General features: G+C 44.2%; 1 pseudogene; it reads right to left on the bottom strand.

Moving 5' to 3' along the window:
* Positions 1 to 2,594: 2,594 nt before the first annotated feature.
* The window catches only part of LOC105862222 (large ribosomal subunit protein eL8-like), a 163,112-nt pseudogene continuing 155,028 nt past the window's right edge, over positions 2,595 to 10,678 (bottom strand).

Genomic DNA, 10,678 nt, shown 5'->3' with positions numbered 1-10,678 from the left:
ATCAATAAGTAACAACCTAGCTAAACATAACTGAAGTTAACCTGATCACTATGTCACTCAGTGGCGCAATGATTCTTTTCCAAGATTAGCTTCCAGGGTCAGGGTGATTGAACCCTCCTAGCCCACCCTTTCCTGGGAGAGGGCCCCTTCCCGGTCCCAAATAGTAGCTTTCCTCATCTGCAGTCCCACTCTTTCCTCTTTTTCTTTGAATCTGTTCCTTCTCTGCTATAGAAAAGAAAAAAGTACATTTCTCTCTGACCCACCCCTTTATAGAATTTCCTGAAATGCTCAAAAGGGAACATGTTGATATTAAGAAATTATCATATGGTACTATATAGTTGTTAATGTTGCTTGTATGTGAATATCTGCATCTCTGAAAACTTAGTAACATCCTCTGGGATTTCATAAAAAGAGAGAGAATAATCAAGACCTAAGGCTGAGTAAAGAGAAAAGCTACAGTGGAGAATAAGCCCCCAGGGTGCCTGATGGGTTGCTGCCGCTGGGAGCTCTAATTTGAGCAGCTCCAGCCCTGCAGAGCTGGGGTGGGAGGGCGGGGACAGAGATTTAAGTCTTTCCAGGGTTGCCTGAATGTCAGCAGGGCTGGAAGTAGCACAGCGAAGAGTCAGGCAACCATGACACTTGCTGAGGCATTAGCATGGATGATGAGAAGGAACATGTTAAAATGAAAAAATGAAAGAAACCAATTTGAGGAGACCCTTTTTATCACATATGGAAAGATAAAACACCCAGAAAGTAATGAAGAGTGCATGGGCTCCCTAATAAATGGCAGCAGCAGGGACAGGAATGGGGTTTCTTATCTCTTAAGTCAATTTCCTTTTGGAGGAGTTTAGGGAGGGTCAGAGGAATGACTGTTTCATCTATAAACTTTTAGTGAATCTCCCTGTTTTAAGTCTCCTGTCTTTTCTCTGCTTTCTGCATTGCATGTATTCCTTCTTTATAAACCTAGCACCTCCTTAGCTCTTTCCCACATTAACATGCTGTGGGACAGGAATTGGTAAACCGTGGCCCATGGCCCAATCCTTGCCAGACACCTGTTTTTGTATAGCCTGGGAGCTACTGAAAGGCTTTTATATTTTCAGTTACATTTTCATATTTATATTTTAAAATTGAATTTTGCAAAGCATAAAAAATAGTATTTTTGTGATACATAAAAATTATATGAAATTAAAATTTCAGTGTCCATAAGTAAAGCTTTATTGGAATGTAGCCATGTTCATTCATGTATGTATTGTCTATGGCTGCTTTCATGCTACAATGACAGGAACTGAGTAGCTGCAACAGTGACTTAAATAATATGCTCTATTTTGCCTCTTGGCCCACAAAACCTGAAATAATTTCTGTCTGGTCTTTGAAGGAAACGTCTGTCAACCCTGACCCTAGGTTGTGGGTCCCTGCTCTATTAGTAGCATTCTTTTATTTGCTTTGTACCTTTATAAATTTACTGAAATCACTTTATTGTTGGCTCCTTTTATTGTCTTTGGCATTGCGAGTTCATTCCATTTGTATACCTTCGTTAATATTTTGTCAAGCTAAAAAAATAAGCTAAAATGTATGTGACATGTGTTATATCCTAACACACACACACATATTTAATATACATGAATAGAGAACAACTGTAAGTACTCTCATTCTATCTACTTTGGCGATAAGGGTACTAGGGTCAGAGGAGTGAGTAACTTTCTCAAGATCATTACGCTGCTAGGAAGTGCCGAGGCGGATCCACACAGGGCAATCCAGCTGCAGACTGTCACGCACTGCACGACAGTGCCTCTGGTTCCTATGAGAAAGAGGAGGCAAACGTGTGGTCAGTCCATTGTCACTACCCAGGAATGGCCAATGTGGTTTAGAATACATGAAACATCTGTGGTCTTTTATTAGGAGGCAGGGATGGGGAAGAACTGTGCCTGCCGCGGTGGAAAGGGGAATGTTAGCTGCTTATGCTTCAATAGGTTGCCCGGGGAGAGCCCTGTGCTCTCCTGTTTGGCAATATCGTGAGTTGCCAACTAATGAACCGCAGCAGAGGAGAAGGAGTGGACTAGGGCTCAACTCTTCTACAGATTTGGAGATGTCTCCATTTTTAAATGTGAGAAATGCTTCCGGAAAGTGTTTCTGAAAGATGGCCAATGAAAATGAAGCTCTGTGGACAAACGTATTTGGGAAATGGAAATGAGGCATTCCATACTACTCTCTTGAAGATTCAGAATTTTCGTAAGTAAATGCTCTCAGAAGATTTTGCATTACATTTCGTTTATTTTCTAAACCAATTTCCCTAATTGGAACGACCATGGTGTTTTAATGTTTCCTGCATAACGTCTCTCAACATCCTGAGGAATTAATGTTCTGTGGCACATACTTTGGGAAATATTATTCCCCATTTTTACCTGCACAGCAGGGTTGCAAACTGTGCCTGACACTCTCATGTGAAGAAGAAAAAATAGATTGTTTTATTTATAATGAATCTACTCTTTTTTTCTGAACTTTTATTTATGCAGTAGCAGGAAAACAAATGGACTCGAAGTGTCACGTATGATAAACAAAGGTCAATATGATGTGAGGAGCTGTTTGGTTTCTGTTTTTTTTTTTTTTTTTTTTTTGAAGGATAGCTTTTATTACTTTTATGTACAGGAGACAACAGTGTACATTTGGCCCAGTTTGGTGGCAAGTTCTTTAGCCTTTGCCTTTTCCAGCTTGGTGATACAAGCCACGGATTTCAGACCCAGGACGTTGCCTTCCCAGTGATGATGGATCTCGTGGTATCTGTCGTTGTAGTTGGTCCTGATGGCTTCCAACAGCTTAGCTAGAGCTCCTTTGACTTCTGAGTTAACCTGCGTGAAGGCGACGGTGGTGCAGGTCCTCTTGTGGACTAGACGCCCCAGCCTGGCCTTCCCCTTGATGATGCAGTAAGGGACCCCCACCTTCCGACACAGGGCAGGCAGGAACACAACCTATGGGATCCACGTCATGTGCGGTCACCACCAGCTGAGCCTCGTAGGGTACGAGACATCCTTTCACATCATTAAACCCTGTGTTCTCCACCAAGGTGGTGACAGTGTTGACCCCTGCTCAAAGGACAGGTGGCCTTTGAGCCACCTGTCTTAGTGGGGACATCCCCTTTGCTGGCAGCTTTCTTCTCAGCCCAGGCCAACAGTTGCTGCTTCTTCTCTTGCTTCGTCTCTGGTCTGTACTTGTGGGCCAGCTTAAGCAGCTGAGTAGCTGTTTGGTGGTCCAAGGCCTGGGTGAACTGGTGAATGGCAGGAGGCACTTTCAGCTGCTTGTAGAGGAGAGCTCTTTGCCTCTGCAAACGGATGGAGCTGGGCCATTTGACAAAGCGAGTAAGATCCTTCTTGGGCTGGATGTCCTGTCCCATGCCAAAGTTCTTCGGCCTCTACTCGAACAGGGAGTTCTCCACCTTCTTGGCCTCCTGCTTCTTCACCACGGCGGGGGCCGGAGCCACCTTCTTGCACTTGGCCTTCTTTCCCTTCGGTATGTTGGGCGGCTGGAGCAGTGTTTGGTTTCTTTTTGCAGATAAGTGTTGGTTCACTCAGTCTCTCAGCCGACCTTCTCCAGCTTCAGCTTCTTTCCCTAAGAATTCTTGGGGAATGGGTTCCCTGGCTTGTGCTGGTCCTGGGGTAGATGCTCCCTACTGTCTGCTGGTCTCGGGGGCAGTGTCGCTTGGCTGACTGCGTGCTGCTGACCCTGTGGCAGGCCACGTACAGCTAACGCCACTCTGTTTGCTCTCTCCCAGCAGGGCTCCTGGCTGACTGGGCCTCCCCTTGCTCCTCAGTGACTACCTTGGCCTCGTCCAGCCTGCCACCCAGTGTCTACCAAGCCCCGTCCGTGAGGTCACCTTGTCCGCCCAGCAGCGCCTCAGCAAGCCTGCTGTCCCTCAGCTACACGCACGCAGGAACTGGGAGGTTTGGGAAAGTGCCACCTCATGGAGGAGGCTTGGTAGACCATCTTCCCTTTTTGCACACTCTACCCAGTCAAATCCCTGTGGCTGCCTTCCAGGGTGTTCTATGCAGGGAGAAGGGGACAACTTGAAAGGTGCTGTTTTTCCAGAGTCTTCCCTGAGGGGAAGATGACTACAGCTTTTATCTTTATCATTGACTTAATCTTTACTTATATGGTGCACATCCCCCTGAAGGAGGGAAAAAGGGGAGACATAAAGCTGACAACTTCCAATCTCTTTCTCTCATTTTTTCCTATTGTCCCCTAGTCCAGAAACAGCCAGATGGTTCTTTTATTTTTTCTTCATTGTATCTTCTCTTCTTCTCTAGAGCTATCCTACCCATTGGTAGGGTGCGAGACATCCTTTCACATCATTAAACCCTGTGTTCTACGCCCTCCAGCCTCACCTGCTAATAAACTAATGAAGGAAGTAAAGACAAGGAAAATACTCTTTCGCAAGATAACATCCCAGTGAACAAGGTTAATTATCTTGCTACATGTCCAGTTTGTATGTAGGGTAAAAAAAATGGCTTTCTCTTTGTTCTTTTCTTTACATTTCTTGTATAACAAATTTAATCTTCCCATAGGCTGATGGATACCTGATGTGAAATACAGTGCTCAGGAAGTCAAAAGAACAAAGCACCTCAGGAAAATTTGAAATCATGACCTTCATGACCCATGTTCTATCAGATTTTACATGGAGCCTTCCTAGGTGGTGCAAATTTTAAATGTTTCTCTGATATTGCTATCTCTTGGTTTTTCTTCTTGTGGCTGTTCTTTATTTTTTAGACTTATCACCTGTTATGCCTCAATGAAATGTTGCTACTTAAAAGTTCCATTTGCAGGCCACCCTGCCTCTCCTTCCTTATACTGAGAGACCTTAATTCTTTCAATTGCTAAGCATGCCCTGATTCCCCAAATCTATATTCTAGCCAGAGCCTTGTCTTTCGTTGGTCTGCAGGGTCTTCAAAGTCAACACACTAAACTCATCTACCAGCTAATGTTTTATTCTTTCGTGTGTGCCATTTCATTTAATAGTGGGAGGATCCGACCATTTTCACATTGACACCTTAGACTCCTTTCTCCCCAGGTATCCCCAACATTGGCTTCTTACCTTCCCATTTCTAAACCTTCTGATCCAAACCACTACCAACCCTCTCCATGCCCTTCTTTCCAACCCACTGTAAATGCCTTAGTTCAGGTTCTCACCGTTGCTCACATGGACTATTCCAATAACTTATAAAGAATCTTTCTGCTCCCCCCATGCTGAATATCACAGCGATCCACCTGCAAGCTGCTGCCAGAGTGCCCCTTTAAAGTTCTCCAGACGCCACTCCAACTTGATCCTGCCTCACAGCTTGCCGCTCCTGATAAACTTGTTTTCTTCCAGTGATTCTTCTGGTAGCTTTTGGAATGATTCGTGCTCTCTTATGCCTTGCTACTTTTACACAAATAATCTCTTCTTTTGGGTCACCTTTGTCTACCTCATTCAATGAGCTAATTCTTAATTATGATTTATGAATTATTTCCTGCTACCTTTTCCAGGAAGCCATCCCTTTACATCCCAGCCTGAATAAGGCAGCCTTTCTCTGTGTTCCTTCACACACACCTTTAATTCACATGCTTGTGTGGAATCATCACACTGTATTTTAATATTTACTCATCTCTTCCTTCTCTCACTCTATTTGGGAAAAGAAACTGTGTCTTGTTGATTTCTTTGTCCCTGGTGCCTAGGTAGAGCCAGATACCCAGTAAACCCTCAGTAAATGCCTTTTTGAATGACTGTAAGAGGTCAAATAGAATACAGACAGATAAAAGGTCGCGGATTTGGTTTTATGAAGGTCTTGTCTGACCTTGGAGAGAAGAGGTTCAGTAAACATTTAACTTTCACAGTCTGGGCACTGAGACACTTGTAGGGAAGGCTGCATGCTTGAACACCAGCCTCGCCTCTCTCTGCAATACTTCAAAATAGAAAGAAAAGCTGTTAAGAGCTTCTCAAAATGAATTGTAGAGCAATTAGAGTGACAGAAAGATATGAGTGATTTGGGTGAGCACGGCTTTTAGCCACAAGAAAAAGCAGCCAAAAGCATCTGCTTCAATAAAATCCAGAGCAAAACCTTTGTAATCAGTCTGAAAACACCCAAGGCTTGTTTTCTTTTCTAGGGAAAAGTAAAAACGATTTAGCAGCTGGATGCTTCATCATGAGCACAGTACTTAATCTTTCACATTTTGAGTTACATTTAAAAAAATACATGTATTAAAGCCCCAGTTTGTTCTTTCATGGTAGGCTCATCCCTAAAACCTTGGGGCACACAGTGGGGTAGCAGGGGAAGCTTGTTGCCAGGACCCCAGCTCTGTCTGGTTTCCACGTGAGTGCCCAGCCCCCTCCTGCCAGCAACCCCACTCACTCTCCCGGCAGACCACCAGGGACCCCGCTGCTAAGCGCGGGCCAGGGAAGAGGCCGTCAGCAACCACAAAACAGACCCCAGCCAGAATGTGAAGACCCTGGGTAAATCTTGCCATGGCAGGGAGCCAAAAGATAACAACAAATGACTTCTCGTCCCTAGACACTCAGGGGACTGGGAGGCAGGGCTAGAGCTGCTGGAGACCTTGTCAGTGTGTGGGAGTATACAGATCGGGGCCCGGGGGTACTTAGCCCAGCATGGGCTATCTTGAAAACTGTGCTCCCGGTTGAAATTGGAAGCTCAAAATAGCAGGAACCAGAAATGACTTGAATTAATAAGGGAGTGGGTGGGTCAGGGAGAAGTGAGGGGTTTATGGGGACTGCATTAGTCAGGGTTCTCTAGAGGAACAGAATCAATAGGACAGCTATCCATCTATATCTGCTATTGGTTATACATACACACACACACACACACACACACACTACTTTTTTTATATAACATAAAAGTAAGAGAGAGAAAGAGGTTTATTTTAAGGAATTAGCTCATGCCTTGGGTGGGGGGCTGGCAAATCTAAAATCTGTAGGGCAGGCCAGCAGGTTTGAGACTCAGGCAGGGTTTTTATGTTGCAGCCTTGAGGCAGAACTCCTTCTTCAGGAAACCTCAGTCTATTTTCTCTTAAGGCCTTTAACTGATTGGACGAGGCCCACCCACATTATGGGAGGATAATCTGCTTTAATTGAAGTCTACTGATTATAAATGGTAATCACATCTAAAACATACTTTCCCAGCAATATCTAGACTAGCATCTGACCAAACAGCTAGGCACCACAGCCTAACCAAGTTGACACACAAAATTAACCATTATAAACACCAAAGGAGGGGCAGTGAAAGCCCAAATCAACAGGTAGAGCTAGACCAGGGGTCTGAGAAGAGCCATAGACAAACTCAGGGTCTGTGATGGGAAGTGACTAGGCTACTTCTGATTGGCCAGGGCTGGAAAACTACAAGATACAGTTGTACTGATGGTGAACTTGGCCCCACCCCACCTCTTCTATTTAGCTAAGTTCAATGAAAGAAGGTACAGATCATGGATCAAAACTCCCAAGGTTTCCCAATGTAGGTCTTGCTCAAGTGGGCAGAGGCTAAGATTTTGTTTCCCTTATTTCTCCAGCAAAATGTACCTGTCCTAAGTGTCTCTTTTTATTAGGGTGTTACTTAGTGCCTAGTATAGCCAAGCTTTAGTACTCTGAAGAGCTTAACAGTAAGTACCAATCTTTTGTTGATAAAAATAAAAACATAGCCTTCTTCAATTGAAGGCATATGAGAGAACTTATGCCTGGATCTAGGTATTTCTACAGTATCTCTGTTTAATTGAAAAGTATCTCCTCCACTACACTTTGAAGTATCCTCATTGTCCTTCCCTCCAGTGACACATTTTCCTTTTGTGCAGAGGTAGCTACTTACCTATTGTTTCATAACTTATACCCCCGCTTCTATCCTTGGCTCTGTGATGTCAGGCTTAGACTGCAAACTGCATTTTCAGGACTCGCTTGCAGCTCCAATGAGAGGAGTCGGCAGGAGGTTGGAAAGCAGGAGGAAGGTACCAAGCATGAGTGTCATCCTGTTCCCAGGCCCTGTAAGCAACCTTCCAGCAGCAGTAGCTACAGGAGCAACAGGCAACTCCGGCTCCTGCATTTTCTGGTATGCCAAGCAGTGGCTGAAAGGCACCCCCTGAGAGGTCTAAGCACCAGATGTGCAGTATTTTCTTGGTATACTTGGAAAACAGTCCCAAGAAGCTTTGATTCTGAGATCTGAGTGTTACTGTGAGGTGTATACACACCCCACCCCCTAAGGCCAACAAAATGATAGACAGTGCCCTCTTACAGATCTGGGCACCAGTTGTTCAAGGAGCCCACCCAGGAGTTCCAGCACCAGATGAGCAGCGCCCTCTGCAGAGGTCTGACTGAGCACCTAACGGGTGGTGCTCTCCTCAGCAGTCCAAGCACCGAATTGCAGTGTCTCCTTAGAGATCCCAGTGCCAGCCCGCCCAGGCCCAGGGGCCTGTGCATGAGCTAGGAGCACCCCTTTGATGGTTAGAACCCCAGCTGCCCAACAGCACTTCTTCTGAGCCCCAAGGGACACCTATCTGTCCACGCTACACCCCAGGGCTGGGGGCTGCCTCCTAGAGTTGCCTGAAACTCCAATCTTTGTTCTATTAGCTTTCCAACACCCTTTAAACAATTCCCTGCATGAGGGGCCTTCAAAAGCTTCATGGAAAATGCATATTATGAAAAAAACTATACATGGATTCCAAGGTTTTCTTGCACCAAAATAAACTCGTACTAACTTGTTATAACTTATCTGAACAGGATCTACTGTGAGGCACTAATGCTCGAGCATGGAGGACAATGCTCCAAAGAAACCAGCGGTTCACAAATGGATAATGTGCTGTAGGAAGGGATGAGGTGATGTTGAAGATGAAGCCCACTGCGGCAGACCATCCATATCAATTTGGGAGGAAAAAAGTTACACTTGTTTGTGCCCTAATTGGAGAAGACTGATGACTAGCAGCAGAAACAATAGCCAACACCACAGAGATCTTGACTGGTTTAGCTTACACAGCTCTGACTGAAAAATTAAAGTTGAGCAAACTTTCCACTTGATGGGTGCCAAAACCATTGCACCCAGATCAACTGCAGATAAGAGCAGAGATTTTAGTGGAAATTTTGAACAAGTGGGATGAAGATCCTGAAGCATTTCTTTGAAGAATTGTAACAGGAGATGAAACATGGCTTTACCAGTATGATGCTGAAGGCTGAAGGCAAAGCACAATTGTGTGAGCGTTTTAATGGGAAATCATTAGGCAACCACCTTACAGTCCTGATGGGCTCTTTCTGACTTCTTCTTGTTTTCTCATCTTAAAACAATCTTTAAAGGGCACCTATTTTTTTTTTCAGTTAATCATGTAAATAAGACTGTATTGACAGGGTTAAATTCCTAGGCCTCTCAGTTCTTTAGGGACGGAACAAATGGCTGGTATCATTGCTTACAAAAGTGTCTTGAACCTGATGGTGCTTATGTTGAGAAGTAAAGCTTATATTTTACATTTTTATCTTTTAATTCCAGTTTTCCATGAATTTTTTGAAGTCCCTTCATATTAAACTTCTTGTATTTGAAATATCTGACTTTGCTTCTTTTTACATCTCGGGCCCTGAACCATGCGTGGACGTCAACTTTCCCACAGCATAGATAGCTGGAACATTCTAAGATTGTTGTCCTCAGGATAGGTTGCCACTGTGGAAGTGCAAGAGAGAAAGGCTAGTGATTAGTTTTTTCTTTTTCTTTTTTTAAAGTATTCTTTTGAAGGCCAAGGCAGAGACAAAAATTTTAAACTTTAAGAGCTTGAATTTTGGTTTTTCAAAAGCAGAGGGCTCAGGTCATAAATTTTTTCTCATAAATAACAAGTATTTGTTCTCTTTCTCTCAGATTATGTAAATAATCTCAAGATATGAAGGAGGTAAAAATTGTAGGAAAGAAAAGCAAGATACTTAGAGAAGCTATCCATGGTTTCAGAAAAGGGGGCTCTGTTTCTTGGCCCTTTCCCCTCAGATTCGCCCCAAGGAGGGGCGATACAGCCTCATTGGGTGTGAGCATCGGAGAGCAGGAGAGAGACTTTTCCTCTTCTCTCCTGGAAGCCACTACCTTTCAGTTCCCATCACCACCTTGCTGTGGGGGCAGCAAAGTAGAGATAATCAGTGCATATACTAGACACAGGGGGTCTCTGTGAGGAGCTGAGGGGGCCCAGGACCACTCCATCAGGTTTTCTGCCACTCTAGGCTGAGAAAGAGGGCTGGCCAACCTGGAGTGGTCTGGAGTCGTGATGAATGATGCATTTGGTGGAAATAAAGTGGGAGATATAACCAGAGTCTGGCCAAGAGTGTGGACATGTATAAACTGCCAGTGTAGAGAAAAGACCACATCCAGGGGTGCTAGTGTGGAGAATGAATCCAACCTGGACAGAGGCCAGCATGAGCAAATGCTTCTTCCTCGTGCCACGGCACTAGGTAATTCCTGCCTCAGGGACTTAGAAAATTCTAAGTGGGGAGAAAAATGGTGATGGGAAAGTTCTATACTTATTTTTAAACTAAATTCTATCTGAAAATGCCTAACTTAACAGAGTTGATTAAGATTATTATCTCATCAGATGGAATGGGACTTGAAAGAAATTATGCTGTTACAAAAGATATGGAAATATGTGCTTTTTGCACATCTGAACATATGGACATTTATCCTAATCCACTTTT

Source organism: Microcebus murinus, chromosome 5 (genome assembly GCF_040939455.1).
Source record: "Microcebus murinus isolate Inina chromosome 5, M.murinus_Inina_mat1.0, whole genome shotgun sequence".
Lineage (NCBI taxonomy): Eukaryota > Metazoa > Chordata > Mammalia > Primates > Cheirogaleidae > Microcebus > Microcebus murinus.
The sequence above is the reverse complement of the archived record's forward strand: the minus strand, read 5'-3'. Positions and strand labels throughout refer to the sequence as shown.